This window comes from Lissotriton vulgaris, chromosome 4_1 (assembly GCF_964263255.1).
Source record: "Lissotriton vulgaris chromosome 4_1, aLisVul1.2, whole genome shotgun sequence".
Lineage (NCBI taxonomy): Eukaryota > Metazoa > Chordata > Amphibia > Caudata > Salamandridae > Lissotriton > Lissotriton vulgaris.
The window spans coordinates 551,473,707-551,496,190 of NC_141691.1; the positions used below are offsets into that span (position 1 = coordinate 551,473,707).

Consider the following 22,484-nt stretch of genomic DNA (forward strand, 5'->3'; position numbering starts at 1 on the left):
TAATTCTTCCTCAATAAGTTAAAATTTTCCATTTGCAGTTGAAAGAAATGGATTTCTGATCCAATCATATTCTTGGATTTTAACTTTTCTGAAGTAATAATGAACTTTCTCTCTGAGCAATGTTAAATGGTCAACAATCAGCCGACTGATATCACATTTCAGCTCGCACTTAGCAGTTATGGAAATCATTTCAAAATTGCCTTCTTTCACTTTCCTTTTCCAAATTGCTATTTTTTCTCCCATAGCGCACATTTATCTACCTCTCTTAAGATATTGTATCCTTTTCCTTGCATACCGGTGTTAATTTTATTCAAATATGTCTGCAAAATATGTCCATTTTGTGCACCAAAGTTTGTTTTGAATTAGATTGCAGAATTTGTGTGGCTGATTTTCCTAAAAAAGTTTAAGCATCATTTCCCGCAGTTCGTATACACGACAAGGCACGTGACATCTTGAGAGCTAACAAACGTCTGTGGGCAGTAGAAGCTTTTTAAACCTTCCCCCCATTTGTTCACAAATGTGAGCAAATAATCTTGATTTAAGAGGGCTGCTTTTAATGTAATTGACCATTTGAACCACTTTGTCCATAACTTTTTAAAATTAATTTCCAATGTTTTGCACAACTAGTGCTTTGTGATGTAATAAGAAACGAGTAATTATGCTATTTTCATTCTCTTCGCTAAAGCTATAAAACCTTTTGTTGAGCCAACCATTGAGGGTGCGCCATCCATGCATATTCCAACAAAATGTAACCATTGCAAATTATTTTCCTTCATGAAGCAATCTAAGGTTTTAAATATGTCCTCACCCCTCTAGTTATCATTGGAAGTTCTAGGCAACACAAGAATTACTCAATAATTCTGTTGGTATGAATGTATAAAAACTAATAATTGAGCTAACCCACTGGCATCTATTGATTCGTCTACTTGCAATGTAAAGATCATATTATTGTCTTGAAAAATCTCCTTCATTTGCAGCTTAATGTTATCAGACATATCTTGAATAAGTCTTCCAATTGTGTTATCTCCCAAGGGGATTTTATTAACTTCTATGTCAAATTCAGGCCCATTCATTGTTCGAACCATAGCACAGCAAGAGTCCTTTATGGCGGTTTCGGCAATAGTGTGTGGTTCCTTGTTTTGGGCAGTTATTTGAGCAAGCAAGTAACTTGCCTTTTGAGCTTTCACTGATGTCTTCATTCTTTTTGTGAATGATGCAGACTGCTTCTTTATAGATTTTGAAAGCTCAATAAAGTATTTACTGATTTTTCTGACAAATGACTGTGTTTTGAGGTAAAATGCTGTTTAATTTATTTGGTACCATACTTTGATTTGCAAGTATATCCCTATAAACTAAACACTGGGGACAAGGATTATTTTAATTGCCTGAAAATGTGAACACCAGTTTCAAATAAGCTTTATTATATAAACGAGGATTGGATATTTTTCCTTTACATTTCTTACGTACTGAGACAGACCTTTCAGTTGATTCTATGTCAGGACCGGAGGCGAGGATTATGCTCATTCTTTCTTCGCTTTAATTAACAAAATTTCAACAGCAACTCATCATCAACTTAATAACAACTACATTGTCCTTTCATGCTGTCCATGTCTCCCAGCCAATAAATCATGCTATCACTTTCTGCACTTCATCTTTCTTCGTTGCTCGGCAGCTATAGATAAGTGCTTTCTTGTCTCCATGGTTGTCATGATATACATTTGCCTTTGGGCGCTTTCGTTTGTGGAGATTTGTTGTGCGTTGCTTTTTCTCCACAGATTCCCTCTTTGCTGCCGCGGGAACGCTAGTGCGCTCCTTACGTGGCTTGGCCACTCCCTGGGACCGCGGTGCGGTCCTCCGCCCACTAGAGGGCGCTGTGGGGGACGGTGCTCCGGGAGCGTGTTTCTGTCTGTTATCTCTGAAACGCGCTCCGGTCACCATTAATGTCCGCGCCTCATGCTGCCTGCAACATCGCTCAGTTCTGGTCTTGGTCTGTAAATTTCCCCATTTGTTAAAACGCCCGCGTGGTGGGTCAGTAGTGGCGCGCTGCACCTAAGGGTTTGCCCTTGACATGCCCAGTGGCACAGGTAGGTACTTGCTTGTGTGGAGGCCTCAGGCCCTTGCTCACACGGACACCTGGGGCAGGCAGAATTGGTCCCTTTGTATATTTGGGAGTATAGGTGTCCTGGGGTTGACAGCCATGTTGGAATCAGTGCCTCTGGCCATTAAAATGCATCTGAGAGACACTCAGTCAAATGTTTCCTCGCTCTACATGTGAGGGTGGTTCCTGGGGTTACCCAGCCTTTTATAATTGAGGTTTGTGCTGATTGTTGTTTTTCCTTATGGATAGCAAAATGGAGCAGGATTACAACAAGGAGGAAGACTCATTGTCTTAACTGCAGTGGGATGATGATTTTTACAACAAAGTGATAGTTCCCTTTAAAGGGCAGTCACAGAACTTATGACTCCCATGGAGCAGCGCTTGGTGGATAAAATAGAAAAGTTGTGTGCGAAGGTGGCACCCCCCAGCGCTGCATGTCCGTCCTCTGCGGGGGCGTTGGGACCTGCCCAGGTAGAAGGTAAGGGACCCCTTCCCACAAGAAAAAGTGTGAAGAAGGAGTTGATAAGGACGCGTTTGAGCACCTTAAGCAAGCGTTCCTAGAGCATACTGCCCCCAAAGTACTGCCCAAGCAGCCGGCTCCCTCGGCTGAGGACCCTCAACCAGCTTCTCCTCAGACCCAGCAGGGAGATACCACGGATGTTTCGGATGACGAGGCAGGCTCCTCGAGATCGTGGAGACCTTCGGGGTCTACTGACCCTCAGAAGACAGGCATAGCGGATATGCTGGACCCAGATGATTTAGTGCACCCTAGGGCGGAATGGGTCCCTGCTGAGAATGCGGCCTTGTATGTGGTATCTCACCTTAGGAAGCCCTTGGAGAACGAGGCTAGGAGTAGATTGAGGACTGAGTGTGCCCGACTCACCCTAGATGGTAAGGTGACGCTAACCCCGGATATTGAGGGAAAGATGGCTACCTTCCTTGCGAAGTTTATAAAAGATCCAAAGAAGGGGATAGATCGGTCGTGACGTGCATGCCAGGACAGGGAAACAGGGGAACGGGAACTGTGCCCTCTCGACAGAAAGGCGTAGGTCACTCTTAATAAAGGTGGACCTCAAGTTGGGCAACCTAGCCTGTTCAGAGGCAGGGGCATCAGCGCAAGGAGGCCTGTTCGGCGAGCCGTTTATTAAGGAACTTGGCAAATTTGTCGCCACATTCACGTCCCTAGATAAAGCGCAGGCGAACATCAAAAGGGTCTTTAGCCCCCGGGTGTTCTGCGGGGCAGGTCGGGGCAGGAGCTGACCGCCCAGCCGAGGACAAAACCAGCAGTCCCATGGAAGGGGGCAAGGCTCCGGACGTGGCCAGTACCAGACGGGCCAGCGCTTATTATATTGTACCGTTGGTTATCTATTTATTTTCAAAGATTTATAACAAGTTTCTTACAGCTATTTTTTTTTGGTTTGTAGACAAACTTATATTCATAATTATGATTGATCAGAACTGGATACACTGTACCTTGGCTCAACTGATGTTATTTGGACAAAGGGGTCATTGATTGACATTTCATTGGTGCAAAAATTTAGTGAATTTGTGTTTTATTTTAAAATGCTGCCGGCGTTTTTCCCAGGACTAATACTGTGTGTCCATTTGTTGATCATTTCAATTCATGGCAGAATTATAGATAATCAGAGCGGCTGTCGCCACACTCGATACTGTGGTAAGGGTGTTAAGACATGTGAGCGCTGTCTTTAGTCACCAACACTGTCATATGCATCCATGGGTCTGCGGGAGGGCAGCATCAGCGTTCGCCCATGAAGCTAATGGGGCTGACGGCCTCCCCTGCCGCTGCTGGTTACATAATCAAACCTAAAACTTTACAGCCGAGACCAAGGTTCAAGTCCAAATTTCACAGTGCAAATTTGATTAGCAATTCCAGTTTGATGAATTGGTTCATATCTCTGTCAACTGCTGTCTTTGTTGCCTATAACTCTGATACCATTATCTCAAGTGGCTGAAGGGACTGCTGTTTTGTGGCTGCTGTCTCCAGAGCTGCACTCTTGTGCCTCTGTGTGACTGATGTCTGCTACCTCTGGTGCTATTGTCTCTGGTGCTTTTATCTGTAGTGTGGCTGTTTCTGTGGTTGAAGTGTCTAGTGCTGCTGCATCGCTTCTTGCAGCCTATGGTGCTGCTGTGTCCAACGTGGCTGTTTCTGAGGCTGCAGTGTCTGATCCTGAGACTGCGGGGGCGGCGCAGGGTGCGCTGCACTGCAGAAGCGGCTAGCTGGGGACGGTGCAGTCTTTACTCACTGCTGCTGCTGCTACAATAGGCCCACTGGAGAACGGCAGTGTAATGCTTTAATAGGGCCTGCAGCCACAGGAGACTTCTCCTCTTCCGCAGGAAGCAGCAGTGAGCACCAGATTATGACCCCCACGCCACTGGCGATGCTAATGGGGCTGCCAGCCTCCCCCTGCTGTTGCCGGTAGGCTGAACGGGACTGCAGGGGTCGGTGCAGCCAGCGCTGCAGTCTTTACTCACCACCGCTGCAGCTTCAACAGGCCCAAGGAAGAACGGCAGCACAATGCTTCTCCTCTTCTGCAGGAACAGGTACTGCGTCAGTAACATGCGCAGTAGCTTCCATGATGCATAGACCGTGTCTCTTATGACACACCCACACACGGCAGCCAACACAATAACGTGCCGCAACACACTATTTGGAAAGCACTGCCCTAAATCCACTTGCATTTCCATTTCCTTTGGTGCTTTTTACTTTTCAATTAAAAATGTTCTTTTTGAATTGCGAAATATGTTTATTTGAATAACAAATAGATACATAGTCTACAGTTATTCTATAAAGAACTAGTAGTTAGGAAAATAGTGTATGTAGTGTATACAGAAAATAAGATATTTGTTTTGTGGAGAATTTTTCTGTTAGTACTTTAAAATGACTTTACAAATGGTCAGTGAAATGCCAAGGACCAAACACCACAAAATTGACCGAGATAAAACAAAAACTAAATAGAATTATTCAATCATCATACACATATGGTTTGCTGAAAATATACAGATGGACATAAGTTAAAGGTTAATTTAAGGCAGTTCCTGAAGTATACTATTGACAACAATATCAAAGGCAAGTGTGGGTTTTCTAAAATCGTCCTTTATAAGCAGGGCAATTCTTTCTCTCAAGAGGAAATTAAAGCCAAAATGCAGTAGTCCACAAACCACAGTAAACCCAATCAAAAGGAGGAAAAGTCAGAATGAAATATAAAGGCAGCATTTCTCTAATTTTGCCATCCAAATAAACCAGTAGGTTGCAGACATAAGATGGAGCGGGAAAAGAGACAAATATGTCAGAAATCACCTCCTGCAATTAAAAGGGGTCGAGTTTCTCTCCCTAGCACAAGATAGAAGAAACAAGAAGACAAGTGAAGGAGTTTTGATGTGATGATCAGTCCATCTCCAGAGAAGATGGGGAGTGTCTGTAAATAAATGCAATTACCCCAACCAACATGTGTTTCGATTTGCTAGTCATCTGTCAATCAGTTGAACATAATGGAAGTATGTTGCGTAGCCAGTGTATGTATACATTTGGGCAAATCTCTTGGGTTTCATTTGAAAGACATCTTACAGTCGTTACATCTCATCATGATAGAATAAGACATAAGTATACTCACTAGCTCTTTATACCAGTAATTAAACTCCAAATGCTTTGCTGATTCTGATTCTGATTTAAAAGAATCAACCAGTTTCATAATAAACTTTTCCATTATTTATGGGATGAAATAAGCCCTGCTGTACAATATAGGGATATTACAAGTCAACAAGGAGTTCCATGACCATATAGAAGATAGCAGCTGATGGGTGAATTCCTTTATAAGACTATAGAACGCCGAGGTGGCTTGCAATATCATTATCATGTTCGACAGGGGATGTCTATCCTATACGATACATGCTCATACCATCGCCTTACACGCAGACCACTTACATCATTGTTGAGTACTTTTTTAATATGAAAGAGTATGTTTTTAAATATGTAAAATAAAAATAGAATCTCTAGTGAAAAATGAAACACATCAAAAATGCTGTTGGATATTAGTTGCAAATAGATATTTGAATCAGTTTAGTACAAGTCAGTTAAAACAAAAAGCAGCAGTACCCCGGAATGTGTAGAAAAATGCTGATTCTAGATTTTTTATAATGACCTAAGGAGTGCGAACAATAAAAATGTTGCCATAAATATCTCTTTTCTGCTTATCACTGTAAGCTAGAAAAAGAGAGCAAAGGAAAGAAAAGCAACAATTCACTTTTCTTTAAACGGCTGGTATTATTGTGCTCCATGACCTGACCTGCCTTCCCTTCTGCAGCTGCCTCTGGCAGCAGGCATTGTGACATCAGAAATGAACTATAGTAAATTAATGCAGTTGAGTTCCAACATTATTTCTTTATAACCAGTGACTGGATGCATAACAAGTTGCCGGTAGAGATGGGCTTTTATACAGGGTTTGCAGAATCCCACATGCTATAAGTGATTTCAGTACCCCCTACTTTACCAGGGATCAGGCCAGCCCTGATCTCAGAAAGTCATGTAACTTTGGATTAGGCACTGTACAAAACACTAAGCATACATGCATGTTCTTTCATGATTGCGTTTCTTGCAATCCTAGTCCTGAAACAGTTCCTAGTTCCCTTAGAAGACATTGTTTCACTTTTACAGTTTCATAGATATGCTAATTAAAGAGAAGTTCAGTTGGAGAAGTAAAACAAAAACACTTGAAAGACACACTTTCTTTATTACTTAACATAGATGCCTGCCATTCTGACGAGTGCGCCTCTCCCTTTATTTCTGAAGTTGAAATAATCCACTCGTTTGCGTGTGGACGGTTTCCTGAACGAGAGAGTTTTTGGAAGTGAACATGTTGCAGTGTGATCCAAAGCAGCTCCAACCTTCTTTATGGTAAGCATTATTTTTGTGTATAAAATGTGTATTAGTGATTATTATTGCCTTACGCAACATGGCATATAATATTGTCTAGATTATTAGTCATAATATTGTTGAAATAAACACTGTGCTCCAAACATTTCCTGGTCAAGATATTGACCACTAAAATTTGTCAAGCTGTACAGATGTGGAGTTACGGATAGTGAAATGTTGCTTACCTACATATTCTTACCTTGAAAATAATTTGGTAGCAGATGTTTGTTTCTCCAATATTTGTGTAACACAGTATTTTTCCATGATTGTATGGTGCTACACCATTGTCTAAATCTACTCTGTGTGATTTTCTGTGATTTTTCTTGCTTGAGAATATTTCAAGTTTGGCTGTTACACTTTATTTATTTGAAGAGTTTCATAAAGTGTAATCATGACGTAATGGGAGCATCAATGCACTGTACAGATGGCAGTACAATCAAACATGTAGGGAAAAAAGCACAAATGAATAAGCAAACTGCGCAATGAAAGTCAGTTTTGGGCAAGAATGGTTTAATTCTCATTAAAGTGTTCAGTTGATAGTAGGCTTCCTTGGTGGTAGGACTGATATAGGCTTGCATATTTATATGTTTGTCCTATGTACTACCATGTGATTTAGTAGAGTCTATAACATAGAGGGTGCAGTTAAGAGCCGTGGGTTGTATAAGCCATTCTTTTATGGAGGAAGATTGGTTATGAGGGACTATCAAAAGGAATTTATTTTTGAGAGCAAGAGGTGATTATCGTCAGGTGATGAGCTTTTGAGGTACAGTTGTGTGTCATCCCCATACATGTGCTAAAGGATGTTGGATTGTTTCAGGTTCTCAGTCAGGGGCTCCATGTATAAGTGAATAATGTGGGTGAGAGTGTTGAACCTTAAGGCACTCCAATTGAGACCAAGGAGATGTATGAAAGTTTTTGATTAACGTTTGATTTTTTTGAGACAAACCTGTCTAAAACCAGACCAGATAACCCCATCCTGTTTTCAAGAAGGCCATTTGATTGTGATATTTAACTGTGTTGCCTACAGAGAGAGATCAAGGAGTATGAGCAAACATGGTACATTCTGATCAAGCTGTCTCCGGGCATTATAAACAATGTGGGTTATAGCCAAATTGGTGCTATGACCCATTCTGAATCCTGTTTGGCATTGGTCAAGAAGCTGATATTGTTCAATGTAGTTGCTGAGTTGTTGGTATAAGCATTTTTCAAGTAACTTTGCTAGAGTCGGATGTTAGTGATTGGGTGGAAATTGTTGAGGTCAGACAAGTCTGAATTATTTTGGGGGGGATTGATGAGGCTTGGCCTATTTTTAAGCAATCAAGAATCCTTACTTGTGAGAGGGGAGCATTGAGAATCTTCGACTAAAGCGGTAGTATGGAAGAACTATTTATTTTATTTTTTTTCAATTTGTAAGGCATGGTTAAAGAGCCATGTCTTCAGTGATTTGCGAAATTGGGCGTACACCATTTTGTTCTGAATAGCTGTGGGAAGGGAATTCCAGAGTGAGGGACCAAGGTATGCACACTCTACCACCCATCCAAGATAGTATGACTCTGGACACAGAGAATTTGCCTTGAGTGGATGAGCGAAGACATCGGGGGTACATAGGGGCAGACCAGAGACTTCTGATACTGAGGAGCAGCACCTATTTTGATTGTGAACATGTAGCTCAGGTCATTGAACTTAATTCGGTTCTCCACCCTGAGCCAGTGCAGGTTCCGCAGGTGAATAGAGACAGAGGTGACTCTAGTAACCCGGCAAAGTAGTTTTGCAGCAGAGTTCTGAACCCTCTGCAGCCTACGAGTCACCTCCTTGTTGGATCCTAGGTAGAGAACGTTACCATAGTCCAGTCTTGAGGTGATTAGCGCCTGGACTACTGTTCTCTGGGTGGGCTCAGGCAGCATCTAGATGATCTTTTTAGCCACTTCAGGATGGTAAAGCAAGTAGCGGCCACATTGACAGCTTGATCATACATAGTTAGCGAGTCATCGATGATGACACCCAAATTACGGACTTAACAGGATGGCAGAGGAAGTGCACCCATCTCACTGGGCCAATGTTGAGGGCCCTAGAGATCCTTGTTTTTACTAAGTATCAAGACCTCGGGTTCCTCTCCGTTGAGCTTAAGGTAATTTGTCTGCATCCATGATGCAATTTTACCCAAGCCCCGTTGGAGGGGGGACGACCCAGCCGCACTGTCCATAGAGAGAGAGAAAATTATCTGGGAGTCGTCCACGTAAGAAAATAGGAACAACCCTGCATCTTCCGCAACATCAAGTAGAGGTCTAACGTATAAATTGAAAAGTAAAGGGATAAGAATGGAGCCCTGAGGTACCACATAGGGTGAAGGATGGATATTGGAGCAGGCGGTTGGGGAAAAGACTTAGAAAGTAGGATTGGCAAGAAAAGAAATGAGCCAATTTAAAGCTGAGCCGCAGATGCCTTACAATCTCAACGTTTTTGCTAACATGGTGTGAGACACCATGTCAAAAGCTGCGCTTAAGTCTAGACAAATAAGGGCCACCATGTCTCCAACTAATCTCTTTAATGAGCTTGGCAGACAGAGGATTGTGGAAATGGTTGGAGAGTTTTATTGATGGTATTGCTTTAAGTAAATCAGCTTCATCCAGAGGTTTGAAGGTACTCCAGGTAGCATTATTTTTAACACAATGGCCAATGTGAGGTGCTTGCAGTTGGTGCGTAAATGGGAGGAAACTGGGTTGGTTCCGGGAAGGTAGACGTTGGGAGGTTAGTTGCAATTCTGAGTCAAACCTCTTTGTCTTTTCAATGAAATAGCAGAGGATTCATCACCACTTGGCAATGACCCATTATCAACCGATTGGAGTTTAGCTTGGCAACTAACTTGCTGTTTGAGGATTTCAAATAGTTTTTTGGGTCTGTTTTTGGCATGGTCTAATTGTACCCTTAAGTATTCTGCTTTTGATCTACGGATGTGTTTGTTGTAGGAGCTTCTTGTTGACTTGAGGTGACTTGAGGTGTGCTAAGGAGGGAGAGCCTCTCCAAGAAATCTCAGTGAGCCTTTGATTACATCTTTCCTCATTAAGGTTGGCGCTAAACCAGGGTTTGGAGAGTTTGATATATGTTCTTTTTTAGATGTTTCGGAACAATGTTGTCAAGTATGTTTGTCGTGAAATGGATGTAGTGAACAGTAAGGTCATTCACATGAGTCAGATTAGTGGGAGGAGGTAGAATGTTGTTGCTAATTGACGTTAGGTCTGTTAAATTAATATTTCTCAAGTCTCTTGACCGCTGTCACTGTCGGATGTTATCCCTGTCTAATCAGCTCCTTTTCCAATATGAGGAAGGAGATTAGGTAGTGATCTGACCAGCCACATGGGGATATGGATTCAAATGGTATTATAGCATCCTTAGCAATGATTAGATCAAGAGTAGAACCTCTGTTGTGTGTTGAGCAATTACAAGATTGGATGAGGTTGAGGTCTGAAAGGAAAGTCTTGATGGGGGTAATTTGAATAATTCCAGTGAATGTTAAAATCCCCAAGCAACATCTGTTTGGTGTGTTGGTCTGAGTTAGAGCAGATGGTCTCCATTAGTTGTTCAATGAAATGGAGATTGCCTCCAGGATGGTTGTAGATTGTGTGGCTTTTACACACAATGTTATCCTTGTGCCATATTTCAGTGCCTAGGTATTCACATGCTGGTATTGAAGTAGTTTGTCTTCCTCTCAAGGGGAGCACATATCAGTAAATGCATGCTATGCCACCCCCAAAACTTCCAGATATGTCCAGTCTAGTGATGTCATAACTAGGAGCAACCAAGATGTCCAAAATGTGCGAGGAGGTCTCATTGAGCCATGTTTCAGTTAAGATTAGGAGGTCTAGGTCTTGTACTAGTATGAGATCTGCAATGCCAGTTGTGTGTCTGACCACAGTCTGCAGTTAAGAAGCAAAGACTTTATATGAGATTTAGGGCCAGATGCATTAATACCCTAAATCATTGCGATTCACAATTAGGAAATTGCAAAATGGCATGCATGAAAGTGTGTTGAACACTCTCTGCTATTCCTAGGGGATCGCAAATGACCTACTTCATGAAGGATAATGAGGTAGGTCACAATTTGAGGCACCCTAAGTATCGCAAAAATCACAGGGAGTGTGGTCTGCTGGGGTGAGCAGATCACCATGTCTGTGAGTGCTTTTAAATAAAGCAATCTTTTTTTGTAAAGCAGCCCGTTTTAGTTAAAGGAAAACAAGATGCTTTATAAAAATAAAAATTAAAAGTTTTCTTTCATATTTTAAGAGCAGGCAGTGGTCCATAGGGCCACTGGCTGCTCTTAAAATTTTTTTTTACAAACATTCACAAAGGGGAAGGGGTCGCTTGGGGACCCCTTCCCATTTGTGAATGGGTAACCACCTATTTGAAGAAGGTGGTAAAATGTGAATGCTTTGTGACCGCATTTCAGTCGCAAATATTCATACATACCGATGTGATTCAGTATTAGGAAGGTGCGCTCTAAACATGCCGCTTCCTAATACCGAATCGCAAACCCGGTTGCGATTCGGTAACAGGTTACTGAATTGCAAAATTTAGGGTTTGCTACATTGCAAAAGCATTTTTTGCGTTTGCAAATTGGCAGATTCTGCAAATCGGCCCATTTGCAAACTCAAAAAGGGTTGACACATCTGCTCCTTAGTTACTAATGGTTCATGATGAGTTATGAGGAAATGTAGTAGATTATGCTTTTACATAGAACTGGGTTCTCTGAGCGGGTCAGAGATGGTCTGGATGGTGACCGGCAAGAATAATAAGTCCATAAGTATAGAGCAGTAACATAAAAAAGGAAGTGAATATAAGTATCAGATAAATGGTTAGTAATCCTTCATCAGCCAGGCTAGCTTGAATCCAGGGGCCATTATTTGACACAATATTTTTGATCCTCAGGAAAATTGCATTTGTGAAATGCCTTAGAAGCTTTGTTCTGTTGTTGTGTAATCAGAGCCTTAAGAAAGGGTTGAAACTGTCCAAGCTATATGATTAAATGTACCATTGAGTATCACAGCAGAACTTAAGAATTCTTTCATTGTGCAGTTGATGTAGTTGCATTAAAGCAATAAGACATCAACTATACAACTGTTGTGTTAAATGTTTTTTGGTCGACGTCTGAATTTGTCGACATATTGTTTAAATTTGGAATTCATTTTTTTTAATGATATATTCTTTTGTATACGCTGTCAATACATTACAAACATTGACCTTTAAATACATTTAAAATGTTAGCTATCATTCCATATATGTCATAAACACCGCTTTGATTCCCCATAGAGGGACCATTTGTGTACAGAACATCACAGTGGGAAAAAACACCTGTTATTCCTTTCCCCAGATATTTGCCCCCACCCTACAGTTGCTCTCAAATGTTAATCCTCCCATTCCTGTCTGTCTTGTGAAGAGCTCTCCTCGTTCTCCCCAAAATTAGCATGGATCTCTGACCGTGTTTGCAAATCCTCCTTTGCATGGTCATCTCTCCTACACTGACGGAGTAGCACCTCTTCGGCCACTGCCCATTCTATGACATCCTTGATCCACTTCTGTTCCTGGGTCCTAACGGGTTCATCCATGAAATGGCAACACACTTTTTTTCTAGTAGCACGGCCAGTTGTATGAATTTCCATTCTATTTTCCAGCTCTTGCGTTTCTTGACCATCCCCAAGAGAGAAGTGGACGGGACCAGTTTCACATATATACCCTCAAAACTCTCTAATCGTCTAACCACCAACTCCCGGTAAGCATGTCCCGGGGAATAGTACCAGGCTAAGTGAAGAAAGGTTGTAGGTCTACCTTGACACCGGTGGCATCCTTCAGTTCTGGTGGGCTCTGTTGTATGTAGGAACACTGGGGTAACATATGCACGGTGTATATAATTGAAATGTACTAGTTTGAATCGTGCATTGCTCATTCCTTGCTTAATAAGTGCGCAAGCAAATTTCCACTGTGAGTCTCCTAGTTGTGCACCCAATTCCTCTTCCCACACCTCCGTAGCCCAAAATATGATCCTTGGTTTGTCAGCAGTCATGGCTCTGCATAAATGGGAAACCAAGTGTCTACCTCCACCATATTCTAGAAAGATTCAAAACAGTAGAGAGGGAGGGGGGCATCTGGGTTTGTGCGTCAGACCTCTCGCACTATGTCGAAAATGATTGCATAGGTTAAAAACTTGCCCTGTCCCACTCCAAAGGTCTCCAGTGCCACCTCAAATGTGATAAACGTGCCATTGGGGTAAAGTTCACTTAGAGTCAAGCATCTCCCAGCACTCCAGATGCTAGTAACAACTTTGCCGGTAAATACATGTAACACTGGAAGATCCCACAAACCAAACTCACATGCAAAAGAGGCACTTTTGAGCACCACATTCATCGCTCGCTCCTATAATGATTATGTATGCGTAATTTAATATGGCAGCATGGGATCAGCCCTCCCACCATGGTAAAGCAACTGTGACAAGGTGTCTCTGAGTAATAGCTTTCCCAGTTTCCCCCATTAGACAGCCAGTGTTGTAGATGAGATGCTAGATAATACATTTCCATATTGGGCAGTGCCAATTCCCCATCCTCCAATGGAAGGTGCAGAACCTCACTGGCAACCCTGCTCCGACCGCTTGTCCACACTAAAGTTGTTAGTAAGGAGTTTAGACACTTTAAAACTACCCTATGTTGTGTGTCTAAAGAATGCTGTAGTAATTTGGAACTGATTGGGTAAATCTGGACTAAATAACGTAAAAGGATAATAGAATACTGGGATAACGCAAGTTAATTAACTGGATTGTGAATATCCAATTTGTGATTGCTGCAGTTGTCTCACTCTCTAAACAAGCTACATTTTTAACCTGATTTTTATTTTGCCATGACTTTGCCTGACCTCTTTCAGACAGCAATTCTTAAGTATAAAGAGTGCCTAAAAACAGTGTAGGGTACAAAACATGACAGACTAGAACATTTCTCATGAGGAGTGCTTCCCCTGTCCAATGGTTTTCGTATCTGCTAATCAGATGGGGTCTCTTGCGGATATGAAACTATACCCTAGAGTTTCAGAATCAAAACAGAAAAATATTAGTTTTCCATAATATGAATGCTAATCCATTTTGGCATGAAATAAACAATATATGTGATTATTATGGTACATTTTAATAGATTTTCAAGCTTCTAAAATGCAGCTTTTTGCTTCCCTATTTTGAAAGTGCCATCTATGCAGCCTGCAGTAATTACTGCCAGTCGTGCATCTGAAATGGTTTAATATTCTCAGTGATAGCGGATCTCCCATACAGCAGAGATTCCTGAATAAGGTAATTTATGCATTGATCTTTCAAAAATGTTCCTAGACAAAATCAACAATATCCATGGGAATCTTTGTTTTTATTTAGATTTTTTATATGTAATCTCATTGCATTGCTAAAATGCAAAATGTTAAATGTCTAATGATTGTTCCCTTTGACAAATAAAAAAATAAAAACATAAAAAAACACATGGGAATTTTTGTACTCTTAACCCTACTTTTTAATATCTATTAAAACTTCCCTTCTAAAGACTGATCCCAGGCATATTATTCAGAACTGCTCCTTCTTGACAGCAGATATGATGGCTAGCATTCTTTCAATACAATATGTATCTCCCCCCCAACAAGTGTCCTTAATCAGAAACACAAAGTGCTGGAAGTTACCACTCATGCATTTGTTCATGTAACTTGTGGTAAATATTTGATTTACCGTCCTAATTTCTATGCAGGTAAGTACTTAACAAAAATAACTCAATCGGAAAGAAAGAGGCAGAGTCCGTGGTGTTAGAGTTCTTAGGGGTTTTATTCCTTAAAAAGGAATGGTCATGGTACCAGATCGGATATCGTGTTCCTGCCACCACTGGGGTGCAGGAAGGGATAGAGCAATATTTTATTGACAATACATAGCTTATATACTTAAATCATGTAATAGAAACCAATACAGTAGGCGTAACATCTGAGAGAAACAAGATAAGAGCACACACGTGGTAGTGATACGTAATTGGAAGGCGTGAACTAGGCGTGAACATAGAGGCGTGTGCTAGAAACGTCATATGTAGGTGTCACGAGTAGGTGGGTACAAAGCAGAATTTGGCAATGTCAGCAGAAATCTGAGGTCGGGATGCGCACGCAGCTGCATGACGTGTGATTGACGTGGAACTGGAGGGTGCAGGGGACTTGACATTTACACTGGCGGAAAGAGACAGAAGTCTGGCATGTCAGATCAACTTGTACCTATATCATATCTGATATCTGATGTTTAGGAACCATATTATCTAGAAGGAAAAGGTCTCTGGGGCAGAAGCTATTCTATACTGACTGTGAGTGCGTGTATAAGCGTCTAAGTGTCTGCATGAGATGCGGGGGGACATGGGCCTACCATGGTAACAGAGGCTATGAATTACTTGCACGGAGACAGTGAGGCCGGGCCCTTTGCTCTGCAGCTGGGGGAATGTTTACTTAAACTAGTAGGTAGGAATGCATTTTCGAGGAGCGGAACAGATAATTCGAAGGTTGAATACAGTCTTGGCAGGCAGCAGGCTGAGCTAAACACCGTTAGCCGCGCAGGGAGTAAGGCAGAGGTCACGGGTACAGAGACAGCCTGGGCTGAGGCTTTCAGAGTCAGAAAGCAGAAAAAGGCTCGATGGCAGAATTCAGGGCCTACTTCGCCAGAGCTGAAAAACGTGTAAAGTACACCACAAAAAGACGTTGGCATAGCATACTTAAAAACGGAATATTCAACCCATTCAGGGTGGGTCTGAAAGAGGACATGTTAACGTTGGACGCAAATGTATTTGCGTCTTCATAGCTGGCACAGGAGGGAAGTTATATGTACTTTAAGCTGGTACATGGAGACGGTGGGGTACACGTTAGGGAACATTACTTGACCATAAAATTTATATTTCCTCATTCCCTCCTTGTTCCCTACGGACCCTTCATGATATATCGATCCTCATGAATCGATCAGTCTGTTCTTGTAACATCATTTGCTCTTCTTTCTTCTTTTCGCGTTTTGAGTGTAAACTGGAATGTGCAATGCACGATGTGGCGCACAGACCACAAATCGCTGGCCCGCACTGTAGGCACAGGCAGCAACTGAATACTATGACAAGGGCAATGCCTAGGAAGGATAGGATCTTCCATCCCCAAGCGGTCAACGTTGTCCAGAACCAACCGGACCAAGTCCAGGTGCCTGGATTCTGATGTATCAAACTTGCAATTTTATGAAGACGTGTAATAGCTTGGTATACCGTTGGCGCGTTTTCTGGAATGAAAACACAGCAACTTGACCCGATGACCTTACAAGCTCCGCCTCTATCTGCCAAGATGACGTCAATAACAAGACGATTCTGAAGAACAACAACCCGCATGGCGGACTGCTCCTCTGTTAAGTTGCCTAGAGCGGAGGCAGTTTCATTCACTACTGCTTCAAGTGTTCTAGTTAATCTGCGTATTAGTTTACTATTTTGGACGGGGCCTGTGAAGAAAAAGAATCCTTTATTGAAATCTGTGTATTGCTCCCATGCCGTTTCAGTATAGTCGACAATCGGGAGATCTCTTCTGAGTCTATTCTTTACTAGATTTGTATTTCTGTGATAGTCAGGAGGCGCTAGAAAAACAGGTGGCAGGAGGAATGCAATGTAACAGGTAACATCCCAATCTGGAGGTAAGCGTATGTATGCGGTATGGCCACAAACAAAGTAGGAATGACGAGTAGCTCGAAAGGAAGACTTGCCTTGATCACTGAATTCAACCACAGTAGTACATTTACTATGACCTAAGTGTACTGAACCCTTCTTTCTGACACATAAATCACCAGTAACCGGTAATACTGACATAGCCGGGAGAACTGGTGCAGCTTCGGATTCAACAGTAAGAATCATAAGGTTAATTGTATAATTACCTAATCCATATACTTCATTTTCTAGATCAGTTCCTATTCTAATGGGAAGTCCCTTCTTGTCAGGGTAACAGGCGTTAAGCAGAACTAAGTTCAAGTTTCCCCAAACCCAGTTTCCTTCGAAAACAGCAATATCAGGATCTAAGGAATTAATTATTCTAAACCATGCACCACAGGAGCCATTGTGAGTGAACGGGTACGGAAAGAGGGGCAGAACTCCCTTGTATTTCTGGTAGGGAGGGAGTCGGCCACATATCCAACAGTTTGTAGCATTATTAGTCTGATGGGAGTGATGTAACATACTAATGAATGTGTTGTTGCGCAGCGCAAGTCTGTAAGATAGTTCATGCGGAGGTAATTCACTAAAAGAATGTTCGGCAGTGACATTGTAAGCAGATTGTTCGCGCTTGAAGATAGGGTAATATATGGGAAGCAATATACTGGCAACAATAATCAGAAGACTTAGAAAAAACATAATCAATAATGTCACTATACAGTGACTGCGGAGTGATTTACAATATGTACGTTTCTTGAGTTGTCTCTCTCTCTCTCTATCTCGATCTAGGGGGTACATGTCAGAAACTATTTAACCGATTCACCTAGGGGAGGACTTAAACAATTAAACTGTCTGACTTGCTAGATCGGAGTTTTGTTCGATACTCCTCTTGGGGAGTTTTCTCTCTTTTTGGAACTTTGAAGTCTTTAGTATCGAGGCAGTCCTTTGAGGGGGTGGACGAGTCAGTTTCTGGCAACAGTTCATTACATTTTTTAATATGACTCGTATGGATCCACCCCTTTCGGCCTTCCACTTTGATGGCGGTCCTCGTGGTAAGAAGGACGATCTTTGGCTCTTTCCAGCGGGGCTCCAGCGGGCTTTTCCTGTCGAAATTGCGAATTAACACCGTATCTCCAGGACGGACATCGTGCGGCTTTACATCAGTGTTGTCGGGAAAAGCTGCAGCAACCTGTGAACGACATGATTGGAGTGCAGACATCAAGGAGGCAAGGTAATCTGTCAGCATGTTACAGTCAACATCGGTTATTTTCTTAGGCATGGGCGTCCCCCACATATTCGGTGGTCGTCCAAAGACCACTTCATACGGGGATAGTCCTGATCTCGAATGGGGGACCATTCTCATGTAGAACAGTGCAACGGGCAGGGCGACTATCCAGTCGACCCCTTTCTCTTTACAGATTTTAGCAAGGCGTGTTTTCAGTGTCTGGTTATGCCTCTCTACAAGGCCAGCGGCTTCAGGATGTCGGACACAATGGAATCTCCACTGGTATCCTAGCAGCAGGGAAACCTGTTTCATGAGCTCGTATGAGAATGGCTGTCCGTTATCTGAGTACACGACACGAGGCAAGCCGTACCGTGGGAAGAATTCTCGAACCAGCTGCCTGGCAGTGGTCGGAGCAGTGTAATCTGGGACTGGATATGCTTCGGTCCAACGGGAAAGTGCACAAACAACTACGAGGACGTACTTGAATCCTCGACAACGGTCCATCTGGATATAATCCATCTGGAGGACTTCAAAAGGGTGATCGGGAGGATGGAATCCACCTTGTTCTACAGGGACGCTTTTTCCTGGATTGAACTGACAACAGATCATGCAAGTACGCACTTTCTGTTTTGCTGCTGCTCGTAAGTGTTTGTTGTACCAGAGATTCTGTAAACTGTCTAACATAGCTTTTTCTCCTAGGTGTGCTGGACTATGTGCTGTATTTATTATGACTTGAACCATAGAGTCGGGGAGAAACCATGTAGATTTTCCCTTCGTCATCCAACCTTGATCTGTCTGGATCCCTCCTAGTTCAGTCCATTTCTTTATTTCCTCTGTAGTAGCATGTGTCTGAATATCGATTACATCTAGTGTGGGATCCCTGACTGTCATACAATGTGTCGGTACTATAATCTTTGTCACGTCAGTTGTCTGGATGTGAGTCAATGCTGTATGTTTTGCTGTTTGGTCTGCCAGGTCGTTACCCTGGGAAACAGAATCTGTAACTTTAGTATGTGCTTTACACTTCATGATAGATATGCCTGAAGGCAGATGTATTGCTTCTAACAGTGCTTGAATGAGGGGACCGTGTTGGATCTTGGCACCGTGAGAGGTCAAAAAACCTCGTTCTTGCCATAACACTCCGAAGTCGTGTACGACTCCGAAAGCATAACGGGAATCAGTGTATATGTTAACATTTCTGTTCTTGGCTAGTATACAGGCTCGGGTCAGAGCAATGAGCTCTGCCGCTTGAGCGGACAGTGTATCAATACGATATGTTTCTTTAACTTCAGTTTCAGTGGTCACTGCATACGCGGCCACTAATTCTCCTGTACTTGTTCTCATACATGAACCATCCACGTAAAGTGTCAGGTCTGGATTTGTCAATGGAACATCTGTTAAGTCTCGTCGGGGCTTTGTTACTGCATTAATGATCTCTATACAGTCATGCGGGGCTGAATTTGTCATAATCGAAGGTAACAATGTTGCTGGGTTCAGAATGTTACAGCGTCTGATTTCTATGTGTGGCTGGAATAGCGTTAATTCATAACCTGTCAGTCGTGCTATAGTCAAGTGTTGAGTCTGGGTTCGGTTTAGAAGAACCTCTACAGAGTGTGGAACTTGTACTGTTAATGGATGTCCTAAAACAATTGAGTCGCTCTGTCTGATTGCTAGGGCCGTTGCTGCTACTGACTTTAAGCACGCAGGGAGTGCCTGGGCTACTGAATCCAATGTACTTGAAAAATAAGCGCAAGGCTTATGTGATCCTGCTTGATCTTGAGTGAGGACAGACAACGCTGTACCATCACGTTCTGTAACAAAAAGTGTAAAAGGTTTGCTGTAACACGGTGTCGCTAAAATTGGTGCTTGACATAAAGCTTTCTTTAATTCCTTAAAGGCCTGTGTATGTTCCTGAGTCCAAGGAAGGACAGTCGAAGTCGCTGCCTCCTGTGTTGTCAACTGAATGAGTGGTTTAGCTAGAAATGCATACTGGGGAATCCATTGTCGGCAGTACGAGGTGAGGCCTATAAAGGCCCGCACTTCCTTTTGTGTCTGGGGTTGTGGCATATTTACAATCAACTGGATACGGTCAGGAGTGAGCTGTCTCCCCACTTTGGACAGCAAGTGACCCAAGTACACAACTTGCTGAACACAGAATTGTAGCTTCGAAGGAGACACCTTGTGTCCCTTGTCGGCCAGAAAATGTAAAACTGTCAGTGATGCTTGTTCACATTCGGGCTCTATCTGACTCTTCTCTATGTCTATCTTCTCTACGGAGCGCTTTTTCAGCACGTTTGTGTGATTCTTTACGCCAAAATTCTATGGCGTCTTTCTGAGATTGCCTGGCTTTCTTTTTCCATAGTGCTTCTTCTACCTTCATGATGCACTCGGCATCCCATGTTCCGGTAACAGGCCATCTGTGTCTCTCGTCTAGATGCTTAGTATAATCGGCCCATAAATCTAGATACAATATGGCGTCTATGCCATGCTTATGGTACATGAAATTTCCAGGCGTGTTCCTTGGAGGGGATAGGAATTTCTTCCTCTAGTATCCCTTTCCTAGTTCCTATCTGCTTTAACTTATTGAAAAACGGCATCTTGTTTACTTAGTACTGGATTCTTAGTACTTGTTACTTACTTCTGAATACAGCTAGTTACACAAAAACACAATAATGTACATCAAACAGTCACTCATCCCACGACATTAATCACATGAAAAACATTTTGAACATATATCTCTACCCTAGATACTGGATGTACTGCTAAACAGCACAGATACACTGTCGAAGACAGTGCAAGAACTTGAATAACTGATATACTGCTAAACAGTACAGATACACTGTCTAAAACAGTGCAGACCGTGTTTCTGTACCCAAACCCGTCTTTACCGGATACATAATAATGTACCCGTCTAGACACGTCCCAGCAATGGTACTCACCGGGAAGCACGGAAAATCGGAAGGCCTCGGAAAACTCGACTGGACTGGACCGGACTGGACTCGACTTGACTCGACACGTGAATACTTCGGAAACTGGTGGGTCTCTTGACACCTCGGACCTTGCTTCTTTCGGCTAGGCTCTGGTCGGGATCCTCCGCACTCCTCACCGCCTCGTCTGGGTGCTGATCGCAGTCTCCGTCACCTCCGTGGGCCAGAGGGAGAAACAGGAAATCCTGCGGGTACGCGTAGTTCCGTCTTGACTGATGGCAGGGGGCAAAGCTTGCAACGCACCTACCGGCGCGTGGGTTGGGGGAGGGGCCCCTGTTCGGGCGCCAGAATAATGTGGTAAATATTTGATTTACCGTCCTAATTTCTATGCAGGTAAGTACTTAACAAAAATAACTCAATCGGAAAGAAAGAGGCAGAGTCCGTGGTGTTAGAGTTCTTAGGGGTTTTATTCCTTAAAAAGGAATGGTCATGGTACCAGATCGGATATCGTGTTCCTGCCACCACTGGGGTGCAGGAAGGGATAGAGCAATATTTTATTGACAATACATAGCTTATATACTTAAATCATGTAATAGAAACCAATACAGTAGGCGTAACAGCTGAGAGAAACAAGATAAGAGCACACACGTGGTAGTGATACGTAATTGGAAGGCGTGAACTAGGCGTGAACATAGAGGCGTGTGCTAGAAACGTCATATGTAGGTGTCACGAGTAGGTGGGTACAAAGCAGAATTTGGCAATGTCAGCAGAAATCTGAGGTCGGGATGCGCGCGCAGCTGCATGACGTGTGATTGACGTGGAACTGGAGGGTGCAGGGGACTTGACATTTACACTGGCGGAAAGAGACAGAAGTCTGGCATGTCAGATCAACTTGTACCTATATCATATCTGATATCTGATGTTTAGGAACCATATTATCTAGAAGGAAAAGGTCTCTGGGGCAGAAGCTATTCTATACTGACTGTGAGTGCGTGTATAAGCGTCTAAGTGTCTGCATGAGATGCGGGGGGACATGGGCCTACCATGGTAACAGAGGCTATGAATTACTTGCACGGAGACAGTGAGGCCGGGCCCTTTGCTCTGCAGCTGGGGGAATGTTTACTTAAACTAGTAGGTAGGAATGCATTTTCGAGGAGCGGAACAGATAATTCAAAGGTTGAATACAGTCTTGGCAGGCAGCAGGCTGAGCTAAACGCCGTTAGCCGCGCAGGGAGTAAGGCAGAGGTCACGGGTACAGAGACAGCCTGGGCTGAGGCTTTCAGAGTCAGAAAGCAGAAAAAGGCTCGATGGCAGAATTCAGGGCCTACTTCGCCAGAGCTGAAAAACGTGTAAAGTACACCACAAAAAGACGTTGGCATAGCATACTTAAAAACGGAATATTCAACCCATTCAGGGTGGGTCTGAAAGAGGACATGTTAACGTTGGACGCAAATGTATTTGCGTCTTCATAGCTGGCACAGGAGGGAAGTTATATGTACTTTAAGCTGGTACATGGAGACGGTGGGGTACACATTAGGGAACATTACTTGACCATAAAATTTATATTTCCTATACAATATGTATCTCCCCCCCAACA

At 42.8% G+C, this 22,484-nt stretch overlaps 1 protein-coding gene across 1 annotated transcript in view; it reads left to right on the top strand.

Annotated features, from left to right (window-relative positions):
- The first annotated feature begins 6,872 nt into the window (after positions 1-6,872).
- The window catches only part of LOC147722240 (C-C chemokine receptor type 4-like), a 68,146-nt gene continuing 52,534 nt past the window's right edge, over positions 6,873-22,484 (top strand). Inside the window, exon 1 of the mRNA XM_086964692.1 lies at positions 6,873-7,010. The gene's annotated coding sequence lies outside the window, so the exon portion shown is untranslated. The remainder of the gene's footprint in view (positions 7,011-22,484) is intronic.